We start from the raw sequence: 14,749 nt of genomic DNA on the forward strand, positions 1-14,749 counted from the left end.
CTTGCCAAGTGGTGCCTCGATGCGCGCCCGGGATCCAAGCCAGGGAACCCCGGGTTGCCGCAGTGGAGCACGTGCACTTAACCGCTTGCGCCACCGGGCCGGCCCCCAGAATATTTATTTTAGTTACTTAAATGTTTAAATAAAATCAGAGCCATGTTGACTGTCGATTGCAGAAAGCAAAGAAAGATAACTGACAGAAGACGGGGTCACGTGGTGAAGGGAACAGGAACCTGAAACTTTGGGGGCAGGCGCACATCTTTCAGGGGGCTCTGGATTCAAATCCATAAAGGTAAAATGTATTCAGTAAAATGTGAAGCAATTTTCATCAATGTCTCACCTCCTTATGCATTGGAGACCAAGCAATATGACCCACCCCTTTGACTTTTGTGGTGCTGAATGAATTCTCTGGTAAACTTTTACTAACCTGCCCCATTGCTGTCAGCTTCAACTTAGACAGAAGAGTTGTTCCTAATTCTGAATACTTTTTCAAAGTCTGAACTGTTGATGAAATAAAATTTCTCTGTCTTTGTCTTGTTCAACTCTGTTGAAAGGGGTAGGGGTGAGGAGGTGTCGGCTCCATCCCTTGCCCTGGTGCTAACCAGCCCATGGTGACGTTGGGTACTTAGCCCCGTGGGGCCTCGGTTTTCTCTTTGTCAAATGAAAGTGTTGGTTACATAATTAAGATTCCTTCCAGCTCTAAAATTCTCCTCTCCACATCTTTTTAAAAAATTATTTTAATTCTCATTAATTATATGATACTCATTAATGATGATCAACTGTCCCCTCACCTTGAAAATACTAGAACTGAGTCTAGAAATGTAAGTTTGTGATGGGATCTGGCAAAAACACCTGGTTTCCTAACTCCCATGTGTTGCTTTTAGGATTGACGTGCTCAAGTGTGGCATTCGTGGAGTGGTACACGGGGGTCTCCCTTCAGGAAAGAACCCACAGTTAGATGACCACCACCAGCAGCAGCACCTCAGGAACCACCTCGAGTTGGATCTGAGGCCAGTCTTCCCAGGTAACCCTCAGACCCTGCCTGAGAGTACTAACGGCCACCCATCTCTGCCCAATGTGGGAGCTCTCCAAGGGGCTGTCTTTGCTCTGAGCTCCCCACCGAGCTCCCTGAGACGTTTTCAGGTTTGCAGCGCTCTGAGGCTGTCTCCCCCCATTTCTGCCTTCTCCTTCCTTTCCTTTTATGACTGTTGGATCTGTGTTGTGTCTGAAAGCATTTCCTGCTCACCTCTGCTTCCTCTTTTCTTGTCTTTCACAGGCACTGCCCACCTCTGACCCCCATCCTCAGTGGACCTCTTGCACTTCTAACTCTGTCTCAGCATCTGCTTCCTGGAGGACCTGACCTGACACGTTAGGGAATCCGTGTCAGGCTAGAAGTGAAAAAGGATATATTGAAAAGATATATTTTCAGATTTATTTGGAAAGAGCCTTTTTGGTTACATTTCTTCTTTCCTTTCTATTTCCTCTCATGAAATTTAACACTTTTGAAACCAATTAGGATCCTAAGAACCTTAATTTGAACATTTTGGTTTTTGACGGATGAAGAATGAGAGAGAGATGAAGTGACTGTCCAAGGTCATGCTTGGACTAATTAGTAACTTGATCTGTTAGACTTTGTGTTTTAGTGAAGAGGTGCTCAAGACAGAAGACCCCCTGGCCCCTCAGACCAGGCCTCTCACACTCACAGTTCACTGTAACTCATAGAACTCTTCAAATGCACATCCCCAACATGATCAGGAAGTGGCAGGTTTGTCCATCTTGTTGACATCTTTTATAGTCAGAGATAAGAGCTTCACATAGAGGAGAGGATATTTGAGTCATGGGGCTATTTCTTTTAAGCTGCTCTGAGCCTGGACCTGAGTTAAGTCGTAGAGGTCTCTCAAACTCTCCGCTCCTGCACTGGCATGACTAGAAAGAAGCATTAGCATTCTAAGGGAGTTTTGGAGGAGTGCCGTACCTTCTACTGTTGGTGTGCTGTGGGAATTTGTGCATAGTGATTAGGAACATAAATTTCTGTAGCAAGAGCAATATGGATACAGTTGAGGGCAAGTGGGTACAGAGCAATGGCAGACAGCAAAGCTTAGGGTTCTCTGCAAAGACCACATCAGCCCGGAGACCCGAAAGCAACCAGAACAGCCCATGGATGACAGAAACAGATGAGACAGAGGAAGTCAGGGCCAGGGCCTGGACAGGAGACTGTAACTACTTCTGCCTTAGGAAGGGCCGGGTTCGTGCATGTGACTAGGGTGATAGCACAGGGCCCGATGTTTAGGGTTCAATACAATGTGGTCATCTTGAAATTCTTAAAGATTTTATCTTTAAATTTGTATTTTGTAGTTTTTTGTAATTATCCCACTGGATAATTTTGGATGAAGCATGCCCTGGGGTCTTGGAGCCTCTACTCACACATGGTCCTGCCTCCTGTCACCTCCCTACCTCCCCTGGTTGGGTGTCCTGCAGCCCACTCCCCTGCCTATACCCTGTGACTTCTGCAGCCCTCTGTCCCCAGTGGGCACCTAGGCATGTGTGTGGAGAGGGCACTTGTGAGAGTCTGCACCTGACCAGCAGGGAGTCTCATTCCCGAGGGAGCATGACATCAAAAGCACATAAAAATCACCATGACAGGTTGAGAGACAGCAGAAGAACAGAAATGACTTTTTCCCTACCTTTGAACAAGGAGTCCACGTTTTCGTTTTGCACTGAGCCCTGCAAATTATGTATCCAGCCCTCGCCTCAGGCCTTCATAAACATCTTTCTTTGCAAGGATTAGGAATTAGCAAGAGCATCACCCTTTCCGTATTGCTTTGTATATGGTATAATGTATAAAATACATACTGTATAATTATAGGTATAATGTATAATGTAGTGATAGTTATGGTATCACTATGGTTCTAAATCTTATTTCTCGGTTTTGTAGGTTCAGGAACTTGATTTTATCTTTCTCTGTAGGTATTAGCTTCTGGAAGACTGATTCATGCCTAGCAAACTGCAAGAGCCTCACAAATTAATTCTTTGAATTTATAAATCGTTGGAAATACTGATGTTGGAGGATCAGCACATTTTCTTCTCAGAAGTGATATCTGTTTGGGAAATCAGATGATTTTAAGAAAACAGATGATTTTAAGAAAACTCAGACAAAAAGTATTTAGATGATCTTTAGAAACAATGTTAATAGATGGGCATGCACACTTTACTACAGCAATATACCTTCTGAGAAGGCTAGAAGCTCACACCTGCCAATCAGGGCGCCCTCTTCTATGGAGTATGCTAGAGACACACTACACAATGTTTACTTCTCAACTCTTGTTTACCCAGATTTTACCCTTCTGAAGGCATTGGGTGTTGCAACTTTATAACGTCCAATCATACAGCTTATCTTCTATCAGTTATATTTAGTTGATATCCTCCCAGTGGGATTTTAGTCTGGACACCCTTATCCACAGTAGCAACACATTTGTAAATAACCTTTTAGAATGGATACCTCTCTAAATGGTTGATCAAATATGTTGGTTAGGTTAGCTTTGCTCTCTGAGGTTTAATTTTGCTTACATTCTCTTCAAATTTTATATAACTTTGACTCACTTGTTATGATAGAATTTAAAAATATATATGCTACATTCAGCAGATCTTAAAGAAGAAATGATTATTATCATAAACCATAGTTTAAAATTTTTAATGTTTAAGGAGAATGGCTAATTAATTCCAGCCATTCTCTAATCTACCACCATGAGTCAAAGTTCATCTTTCTCTGTGAGTGAAATCCTTAAGAATTACATTTAGCAAATATTTATGATGTCAATATGTTTGTTTGTTTTCTATAATGAGATGATCAGCTGGAACAAATTGTGCAAATGTTCTCAGAAGTAAGAGCTCAATATCAACTCCACCAAAAGGAAAATTACCATTTTTTGAAGATATTTCTCAATCTCCAAGTGGATGATGCTTAACACGTCTACTCTGCAGGATCTCTGGAGTGTATTTTGGGAATAACTCATCTTGAATGCCGTTAAGGTGTAGTCCTCCTCAAGTATAAATTGTTGTCAGCTCCCATGTGATAGATACTCAAAAATATTGAGAATTACTAAATTACAGTCTGTTACAGTTTTCCAGTTAACGTAGGATGCAGAACTCCGAGGATTTCATTGTGTTCTTGTTCAGACCTTTGGGAAGAACTAAAACTGCTTTTTGAGAGAAGTCTTGGTCCTGCTCAACTCAATTCCTTTGCAGCTGGGCAGGAATACAGATAAATTATTCAATATTTATATAAAATATAAATCTCATTTACTATACAGCTAATACTTAAGTCATAAGGAAATCAGTATATTAAAAAACCAAAATGTCTTCCTTACAGGCATTTTTAAAAATCTTAATTTTCAAATACGTGTTACATATACTATCCTTAGGAGGCCATCTGAGATAAAACAATCACTTTCCAAAATTTATAATCTCCCCTCTGCTTTAAGCCAAATCAGTAGAAAGCTATACAATCCAGTTCTCCAAAAAATTGTCATTTCAGTGATTGATTTATTTATTCAACTAGTATTCAGCTAGTATTTATTGATTTCCTACTAGCAGCTCTTTAGACACGAGTCATAAACATGGCAGACTCCGGACTCATGGACCACTATAGAGTGATGCAGGTACCCAGTACCAGATGATAGGAACTATAAAAAATAAAGGAGATATTAGGTTTTTAATACTATGTTTGGGGGCTGGCCCAGTGGCGCAAGCAGTTAAGTGCGTGCTGTGCTGCGGCGGCCCGGGGTTCGCCGGTTCGGATCCCGGGCACGCACCGACGCACTGCTTGGCAAGCCATGCTGTGGCGGCATCCCATATAAAGTGGAGGAAGATGGGCACGGATGTTAGCCAAGGGCCAGTCTTCCTTAGCAAAAAAAAAGGAGGATTGGCAGAGGTTAGTACAGGGCTGATCTCCTCACACACACACAAAAAAAAGCTATATTTGTTAATATTAACCTGAATGCCAACATGAGGTTTCTGGAGCAGAGAATGTTTGCTATTACTTATTTATAGCAAATAAGAATGTGCCGGAGCCTGGTGCTACAGTGTCCTCCTTCCGTGGCGATACAGTGAAAGCCAGATATCACTCTCCACATCCTGGGTCAGTACTGTAAGTGAGTAAATCTCTTTTCCCCCCAGAAAATGAATCTAGACACTTATATAGGAGAGAGAGGCAATGTCTTCCTTCTTCTTTTGAGAGTTTCCTCAGAAAAGGAAAGGGAAGGATCCTGGATCTTGACCTTTTAGAATGTCTCCACGGTCCTGTGTTTCATCTCCCCTTGCAATGTAAACAGGTACTTCTGGAAAGGCAAATCTCTCTGGAGTTCCCAATTTTTATTCAGTCACTAAGGATTGCATGTTAGCCCGGGTTCCAAGTTTCAGCAAAGTTTTCTCAGAAAGCCCTAACTGTGTGGAAACAAAAATATTTTCTCTACAGCCCCACAAGAGGGTTATGGGATTGGAGGCTTGATGAGGTCCTTTAGATCGAATTGTCAGCTGTACCTCTCTGAGGAAGTGATCTAAGCTGAGACTGGAAAGGCAAAAAAGAGACAGCCGTGCGAAAATCTGTGGAAATGGAACACCTAGCACAAAGTTCGTAAGGTGAGAATGAACTTGGAATGTTTCAGTAAACAGAAAGCCATTGTGGCTGGAGCACACTGAAGAGAGTGGAAGGAGATGGATGCAGAGCAGCAGGGAGCAGCCAGACGGTACAGGCCTCACGGACCGTGTAAAGGATTTGGATTTTATTCTAAATGTAACGGGAAGCCAGGGAAGGAGGACACAGGCAGAACCATGAGGAAGCTACTGCAATAGTCTAGGTGAAAAAAAAGAGGAATTCCAGACTATGGTGCTAGTAGTAGATCTAGAGAGAGGTGGGTGTTGTACTAGTTCAATCATTTCTTCATTATTCCCACATTCCACAAAGGTATTGTTTGTGCTGTGTAGACACGTGCAAGGTTCTGGGCACATCGTTGATTGAGCAATTGACATGATCTCTGTCTTCTTGAAATTTATCTTGCCGTGAGGGACAGAAAATACTGTGTTTGGGATCGTAGGAGATGCCATGGAGACAAGGAGGAGCACCCGAACCAGAGCGGCAGGGTCACATAAAGGAATTCTAGGAGTTAACGTTGTACGCAGCTGTATGTCGCAGAAACTCCGTTAAGTGTTTTATTTGATTTATCTTATTTTTCACATAACACAGAGTCTGGAGGCAGACGGTAGTCCAGGGTTGTTGTGGTGACACGATAACATCGAGATCCTAGCCTCCCCGTAGCTTTCAGCGTCATCATCCTTAGTGTAAGGTTGTCTCCTCATATTTACAAAAAAAGCTATTGCCCTTCTAAACACCACTTTTCCATTCTAGGAAGGAAGAAAAGGAAAAAGGCAAGAGCTATGTGGAGCAGGTTCACCTGGTTTGTCAGGAAGACCATAACACCCTGAAAAGCCCAACCCTAACTGCTGCTTACAGTTTTCCCAGAACTGGGTCACATGCCCATCTTCAGATTCATGGGAGTGTCGAAGGCCAAGTATTTTAAAACGGAAACATTACCCACTAAATTAATTCATGTCCTATTAGTAAGGGAGATGGAGTGAATAGATATTAGGAGGGCAATTAACAATGTCTGGCACAGGGATGATTTCTGTAGAGAGTGAGAGCTAAGACTTGAGAGAAAGAAAAATTCTCAGAAGATGATTGAGACACTTACAGGAAAGAAAAAATTCCTATCACTTCACCTTTTCTTCTCAACTCTTTTTTTTTTGAGAGCAGTGATAAGAAATAGTATAAAAAAGGATGTCTGTGTGCTTCATTTTCTGTAAAGTTGCTGTTGAAGATACTGTTCATATTTTAGTCAAAGCTCCTTTATAGACTCTTCAACAAAATCCCTCTTTCCGTTTGACTCTTGTCCTTTCAATTTTTCGTAATAGCTTTATTATATCTATTCTTCTTCCTTGTAATATCACTTAAGTCAGTTTAGAAGTAGGTGGAAACCACCTACTTCATCCACGACTGAAAAAAATAAACAAATGTAATAACACAGTGAGCTTGAGGAAAAAATGTATTTGATCCTTAAGAGATTTTCTAAATATCTAGTACAATGGACCTTGGGGATCCTCCTCAATAAACAGAATATATGGCTATTGACAAAAACAGACCCACATCTATCACTAGCCAGAATATTACCCTTGTGATATAGGAATTGTACAAATAAAATTAATTTAAAAACGTTAATCTATCAAAGATATTCATTTTATCCCCTAATTTCAGTTCTACAGAGTATATGGAGTATCTTGACCCTTCTGAATCTTTCTGGCTTGTATTTCTTAAAACTGGAGGAAGGCACACCTCCTTGAGAAGAAGGAAAACCTCTTAGGATGAATATCAGTAAATAACCCTTGCCTATGGAATTTGCACGTCTTGCTGAAGTAGGGATTATAAACTGACTCTACCAAAGCTGTTAATTCCAGTGATGCTCTTTCTTAATTTCAAAGTGAGAGCCCACCTGTGGGTCCAAGTCAAGTAAATTTTCACAGATAACCTTGCATGATCCTGTGGTTCCAATGGGATATTCAGCAGTCCCATGCCTCAGAGGGCACAGGCAATGCTGGCCAATGCTCAGGACAAAAAATCGCCACCAAGATGGCACTAGGCAAGGTTTACAGAAGCCCAACACCATCGATTGGACTTTGCACAAATTATTCTTGGGAACTCATTATAGCTGTATAAAACTCATTTTCCAGATGACTGATTATGTTCAGAAAAGCAATCGTTTTAGTGTTTTCTCTCCTGTTTAATTTCATGTTTGATCATTTGGAGAGCGCCCCATTCAGAGTGAGTTATGTTTTCTCTTTCGTCTTGATTGTATATTGATCTGATTGAACATGAGTCTGTGGAGCCATTGCTGCAACCTAGCTTTTGGCATTTATAGACTGGACATTTATAGGTGCATTCCCACCCTGAGGACGTTTTACTTTTTAGAGTCAGATGACGAGTAAATATTTGCTTTGAGTGGAGTTGAGAATCAGTATTAGGCAAATGCATGCATTTCTTTACTTTTGTCTTTCTGTTACTATACAATTACTACAATAATAATAATTTTTATCTCACATACCTTATTTAGACTTGAAACTACAGAGAGTTGTTTTCAAAAAATGAAGAGATGCTCAAAAATGTGTATGTGCTTTTAACGCAACAGATTGCTAGCTGCTCCGCTGTTTCATCCGCACACGCGCATCATTACATCGCTCGCTCAGTGTCTAAAGCCTGTTGGGCTCCTGATGGTACCAATGAAGCGGCCTTTCAGCAGCCTGACGCTGGACTGCAGAAGTGGGGAAACCAGAAAGCCACTTACAGTTTCATCCCGTCTCTATTAAGAATTCTTTTGGGGAAACACAAGACCTGCTGTCTGGCACCTACCAGGGCATGGGAAACCTGTTGAGTGGAAATTGGCCCAGGCCTCTAAGTCCTGAACGGCTTCCTTGTTCATGAAAGGCTTGCTACACAGGCCTGTGTTCAGAAAAAAGGTAGAGGGATGGGAAGGATGGTCAGATAAGAATAACAGTAGATTTCCGTCACATTTCAAGATGCAATGACGGTTACCTTCCAAAATATTTACTGTGCAAAATGGAAAGAATTATTTGACCTGATAATTGTTTACATAAAGCTTAACAAATATTTCAGGAAACAATTTTTAAAGGACACCAGATCCTAAGAAAGAATTGTGTCTACTTGCAAAATACTTTTTCAGTGTCCTTAATATACCCATCTATGTTCATTGTGGGAAAGAAAAACATTGGGTTTCAAATAACACGCAGTGGTTACAAAAGTTTGTTTTAGATAGACAAAGTATTTAATGGTAGGCTGAAAAGATGGGGCCTGGAGGCAAATTGGATTCCGTTTCTCCAAAGCTGAGAGTACTAAAGGAGAGCCTCTGCTCAGCAAAATTAACAGATGGCCTAAATTCCCTTGGGGTACATGCTCAATTCAATACTCATCTGGGATTATTCATTCAAAGGGTTTTGTCTCTTCTGAGAAGTTAATGAGCTAGGTAAGAATAAACTGTGTCATTCAGCTTGAGCATTATAATTTGTCTAATATGATTCAAAAGGCCTATTATGGTAGATTTTTACACTCAGGAAAAACAATAAAAATACTCCAACACTCACATTGGCTATGGCTGGTGTAGAGCATTCCCTAAGAAAGTCAAATTGCTCTTACATTGATCTGACTTCAAAAACTAGCCTTGATGAAGCAGGTATGATTCTATCCTCTGTATTTGACATAAATCTGGCAGACAGTGAATACGTGGGAGATCAGAATCAAGCCTCCAAAAGAATCATTCAGCCAGGAATAATGAGTTAACTCAGTAAGATGAAGTTTATTGTGAATAAATATAAATTCCTTCGTTTTGGGTACAGACAAATAAAAGAATAAAAGAAAATAAATAAAAAGATAAATAGAAAATAAAAAATAAAAAACGTAAAAAGAAAATAAATAAAAAGAAAAAATCCATAAAGTTATAAGATGGGGAGATGGAGTTTAACAGCAACATGTATAAAATTAGCTTGCTGTATTAGTCAGGGTTATCCAAAGAAACAGAACCAACAAGATACATCTCTCTCTCTCTCTCTCCCCCCATGTCTATATAGATATAGATATAGATATAGATATAGATATAGATATAGATATAGATATAGATATAGATATAGATATACTCTCATTGTTATATTAAATGTTGGCTATATGGAGAGGGAGGTTAGAAGGTAGAAACTTTTTTTTTTTTTTTTTTGGTGAGGAGGACCAGCCCTGAGCTAACATCCGATGCCAATTGTCCTGTTTTTTGCTGAGGAAGACTGGCCCTGGGCTAACATCCATGCCCATCTTCCTCTACTTTATATGGGACGCTGCCACAGCTTGGCTTAACAAGTGGTGCGTAGGTGTGTGCCTGGGGTCCAAACTGGTGAACCCTGGACCGCGCCGTGCAGTGCGTGCACTTAACTGCTTGCGCCACTGGGCCGACCCCAGAAACTTTTAAATGGTGATGGAGAAAAATTGATTAATATGCTTCATTCATGAGGAAAAGTTTAGGGAGTGAATATTTTTCCATATGCATCGCAGTTTCATCCATAACTGATACATTTTTATAGGTCAAAGCCATAGGTTTAAAATACTAGAAAACGTTAATTTTGTTCTTCATCTCTTATCCTCTGTTTTATTAGGATAATGACACCGAATACTGTCCTGAATGTGTCAAAAAGTAACTATGATGTTATGACGAACCTACTTCGAAACAATTATAATAAAACTAATATCAAGATGGTACATTTGGGCTTAAAAGTGGTATTTTTTTATATGACAAAGATATATGCATGAAACTGAGATGTTGGGCCTCATGGACATTCAGTATAATGAATGTATAAATGGGCATAGAAAATTCCTTTGTGACTCAGGAGAATGTCACTACTGGCTAATTGGGCAGTACTGTCTAAAAAGAACAAGATTTTAGCAGGAAACTATCTCATTTTTTTCCAGTAAGAAAATACCATTGAATTTTCAGACTTCTAGACAAGGTGGCAAACTGTAGCTCAAAAGTTTAATCCAGTCCAAATATGTGTAAATGTTTTAAAAACATGACACAGCGTATAAAATTCAAGTGGTTGCAAATAAAAACCTTAATCTGCTCTTTTCTTGAAAAATTGGAATTTCCGGCAATGTTGCGTAACGCATTCCTGCATGGCAATCTCCTGAAAGAGTGTAGCCATAACTGCCTTTAGGCCAGCGTTGAGCTCTCTAATTGGACACAGTTCCGACTACTCGCTTGATGTCTCCATATGTCCACAGGTGGCTCACATCTCTTATTTACATTACCTTCCAGCCCTTGAAGTCCTTGAAGTTTGTTTCCTGTTCTGGAAGAGAGGTGATGCTCAATTTAACCAAGGAGTTCGGGACAAACTCCCACCATTCTAGAATGTGTATTGAAACTATTGCGTTAGCCTACGTTTCTGGCTTAGAAACTTCTTAGAACCCTTGGTTTTAAAAGGAATGGGCTCACTTTATTATGACAATAGAGAAATGATGAGAACAATTTTTCCTACCATTATCCAATTTGTGGCTTTCAACAAAGGTTTGCTGGAAATACAAACCACAATTTCAGTGCTTTTATTGGCAAATTGGGCTGTATTGGTGAACTGATACAATAATTGCACTTTTATAGCCATCAGTACTCCAATTTACAATTATTTTAAATTTAATGCTTTTGATTAGGCATTTCCAGAAATGGGTGTGCTTAAGTAATCCAAGAAACAAGGAAATGCCTTATAAATCTAGAGATGATTTAAAAGCTTTCTTAAAGTTGTTCAATGTCAGATACCTAGTAAAGCTAGTTCCTGGAATTGATCCTCTGTAAATAAATAACTACTATAGTACTATAAATACTGTAATCACCATGAATTCTTCATTGAAAACATCTAGAATACATCAGTAAATCTCGCATATAAGAGGAATCCTTAAAAATACCTGAAAAAACAAACAGAGGTTTTAAGGATCATGTAATATATAAGCAACAATATATCAGTATTTCCAATGATGGTCTTAAAGTAGTAAATTAAGCATTCCTTTAATAGCATTTTCCCTTTTTTGTGGTACAATAGTATATTCAATGTAATAAAACTTTACAATAAAACTAGCTTTGTAGCTACTTGCCAACTTATCAACTAACAATTTGTGCTGATCAAGAAGTAAGGGTAATTTATTTGGCTTTTAGACTCTTGAGATTAGAAATATTTGGTTACATTACTTGTTGAGCTGGGAAATCGATTGCACTTACGTATAAAGCTTGTTTGGGTCTTCTTTCGAATGTGGTTGAATCTGTTTTTATAATTTGTCTACAATGCTGTGTGGCCTGAAATCCCATTAGGATGTAGAGCCAATTTATTTGTGTATAAGAATACAGGGGCTACAACTGATTTTGTGAGCACCTGAAAAAACCACAGCTCTTCTACAATTCAGCTCTGCAGTAAGAAAGCCCTTAGGCTGCATCCGGGAAATGCCCTCATGCCAGCTGAAAATGAAAAGTAAAGTAAATTGGTAGGGGAGGATCTAGGATACTGCAAGCTATTTTCTGGCTGCTGGATTAATTGATTATTCCAAGCAAAATTAAAAATAAAGGTACATATATTTTGTGACTTTCTTTATAGTGTTGAGTTCCGGTCCATTTTAAAACAAAAAAGGAAAAGAAAGTGAGGCTAAACATTTGGATGGTAAAAACTTCATCGAGCATAGAGGTTTAGATACCTAAATACAAGAATACCAAGTTCTTGTATTTATTTTATAATACAATTCTTTGGTGTGAAGCTAAAACTTTGCTTTAAAAGAAAACTACCTACATTTTCCCTTAACCTTGAGAAAAACATATTTCCCCTTTCAAATTGTAATAGTTGTATCCATCTTTTGTAATCCCTTACTGTCTTTTTTCATCCGTTTATTCAAAATATATTATCGACTGCCTTTTCTATGCCAGGCATTCTTCTGGGTACTAGGGACGCATTAGGGAACAAGGAGACCCCACAGAGGGATTACCTTCAGGTGTATGTCAAGAGTGAGAAGACCTATAAGTTGCATAGTATGTTAGAAAATGACAGGTGCTATAAAACTGGATGAGATGGAATCATCCGGGAGGAAAGCGAACACAGCGAGGAGAGGGCAAGGACAGCCTGGGGGCAGTTCCCTGACTGAGAAATCATTCTGTGAGACGACAGTGGAAATCAGCCTTCGTCCCTTACCCATTACACCAAAGGCTGCTGAGTGTCGGTTTCATCCCTCTTGGTTTGACTCTAATAAAGGAAAGACGAAATCTCACCTTCACGTCCCATATTGAAAAGATACTACATTAAATGATAAAAAGAATGTAACTCTCCTGTAAGCAAGATCCCAAAGTACTCACTTATTAACTAGGCTTTATTATAGCTTTATGTGACAAGGAGAGATTTTTACTTTCAATTTCTAGCCGGAGCAATTCAGTCATTGAGGGTTTAGTTATATGATTTTTAAAGGAAGTTGAGAATGAACCATCTAGTTTTAAGGAAGCGGTTACTAGTCAGAGTACCTTCCTTGTCTAAATTCAGCCTTCTTTAAGAACTGAAAGACATTGGTCACCTTTCTTCTGATTATGAAACATTAAATCCTTTTCTGGACAGGATAACTGTTCAGATTTCCATTTCTGGTGCTATCAGATACTGATGAATATTTTATATGGCTAAAATTATTCTGATACAAGCATATGCTGCATGTACAACTAATCAAATATTCAGCCAAGTCACACAGCTGTACAACAAGAAATCTCCTTAATAAAGGGCCCAGTGTTTTCAGTAACTGGCAAAATTTTCCCTTGGAAGTTTGGAATGTATGACATTGCTGTTCACTACATTTTAAAAGTAAAATAGTAACAAATAATGTCAGCTACTTTATCTCTACTATTTTATCTTTTCCTTGCCGAAAGCCTCTAATGGAATTACTGTCTTTTTAGCTAACCAACTTGTAGGGTATGTGGGTAGTGGTATTCAATATTTATGAAATGCTTGTTTTCTCATAGGATGGAAGCTACTGATTTTTTCTATAAATGACAGAATTTATTAATTGCTACTTGAACCTGTTGCATTTTCATTTTAGCATTTAAAATGGTAGAGGACATGGCAGATATACATTCAAAGTAAAACCTGAAACATCATGTGAAAACATCTAGCTCAAAAGCCTCATTATAGAGTAAAACCGCCTCTGGAGAATTGGAAAAGCTGCAGTTCCTGTCAACATAATTAGGAAGACCTAAAAGAGGGTTCCTGGAATTGTTTTTATGTTTTTAATGAGTTCTAAACCATGAAAATACAAGGAAATTTATATTAATGGTGTTCAAAAAATCGGTAGATTCATGTATCTCATATTTACTCATGAGTAGAATGGTATTATAAATATACAGGTTTATGGAGCTGACACTTCCTTGAAAAACATGAACCTGGTTTTGTTTGGTGTAGAAAACCCCAAACTCTCTCTCAACACTAAACAGGAGATAGAAGTTACCGTGCATAGCCTCTGGCTATTATTATTTTAGTAGTTAGATTAGCTTTAAACTCACTTACCATTTAGGGAGAGAGTTTGGTTCAGGGGAGTGACTAGAAATCTTAAAAGGCTGAGCTCGTGGATTTTAATCTCAGTTCACAGTAGCCACAGGCAACATACCCCTGTCACAGAAGTAATTGAGAAAGTAAATGTTAAAATATCCTGAGCTAGTTGGATAAAATGAAATTTTATAAAGATATATGCCTGTGGTATTGCTGCTAAAGCAATGTGCTTTTTCAGAATAGCCATTATTATGATACAGCCGATGGAGTAATATAAATCTAGACAATGGGCTTCAATCTTCCACACGGTCATCCCTAAGCACAGTAGTGCATAAGGCTTTACTACCGTCAAAGTATCTTGAAAAGCTTTTCCCAGATCCCAGCTTCCCACTTTTCTTTCCAGTGGGAAATCATAAGAGCTATTGGGGTGGAATGCTTAGATCACGTCCAAATTGGGTCCAAGCTCCAAAGGTTGGTGGAGTGAGAGTTGTTTGGAGGCCCCTAGACAAAAGCAGAGATTATGGAGCAGGTTCAGCATCCAGGTCACTCTTCACAATTGGGTCCTGTTGGGTGTTTTCATTGATGGCCCCTTAGTCATCAT

General features: G+C 39.3%; 1 protein-coding gene across 1 annotated transcript in view; it reads left to right on the forward strand.

The window, feature by feature from the left end:
- The first annotated feature begins 891 nt into the window (after positions 1–891).
- ZPLD1 (zona pellucida like domain containing 1) overlaps positions 892–14,749 on the forward strand; it is a 74,591-nt gene continuing 60,733 nt past the window's right edge. The window contains exon 1 of the mRNA XM_058555524.1: positions 892–1,021. The gene's annotated coding sequence lies outside the window, so the exon portion shown is untranslated. The remainder of the gene's footprint in view (positions 1,022–14,749) is intronic.

Source organism: Diceros bicornis, chromosome 15 (assembly GCF_020826845.1).
Source record: "Diceros bicornis minor isolate mBicDic1 chromosome 15, mDicBic1.mat.cur, whole genome shotgun sequence".
Classification (NCBI taxonomy): domain Eukaryota; kingdom Metazoa; phylum Chordata; class Mammalia; order Perissodactyla; family Rhinocerotidae; genus Diceros; species Diceros bicornis.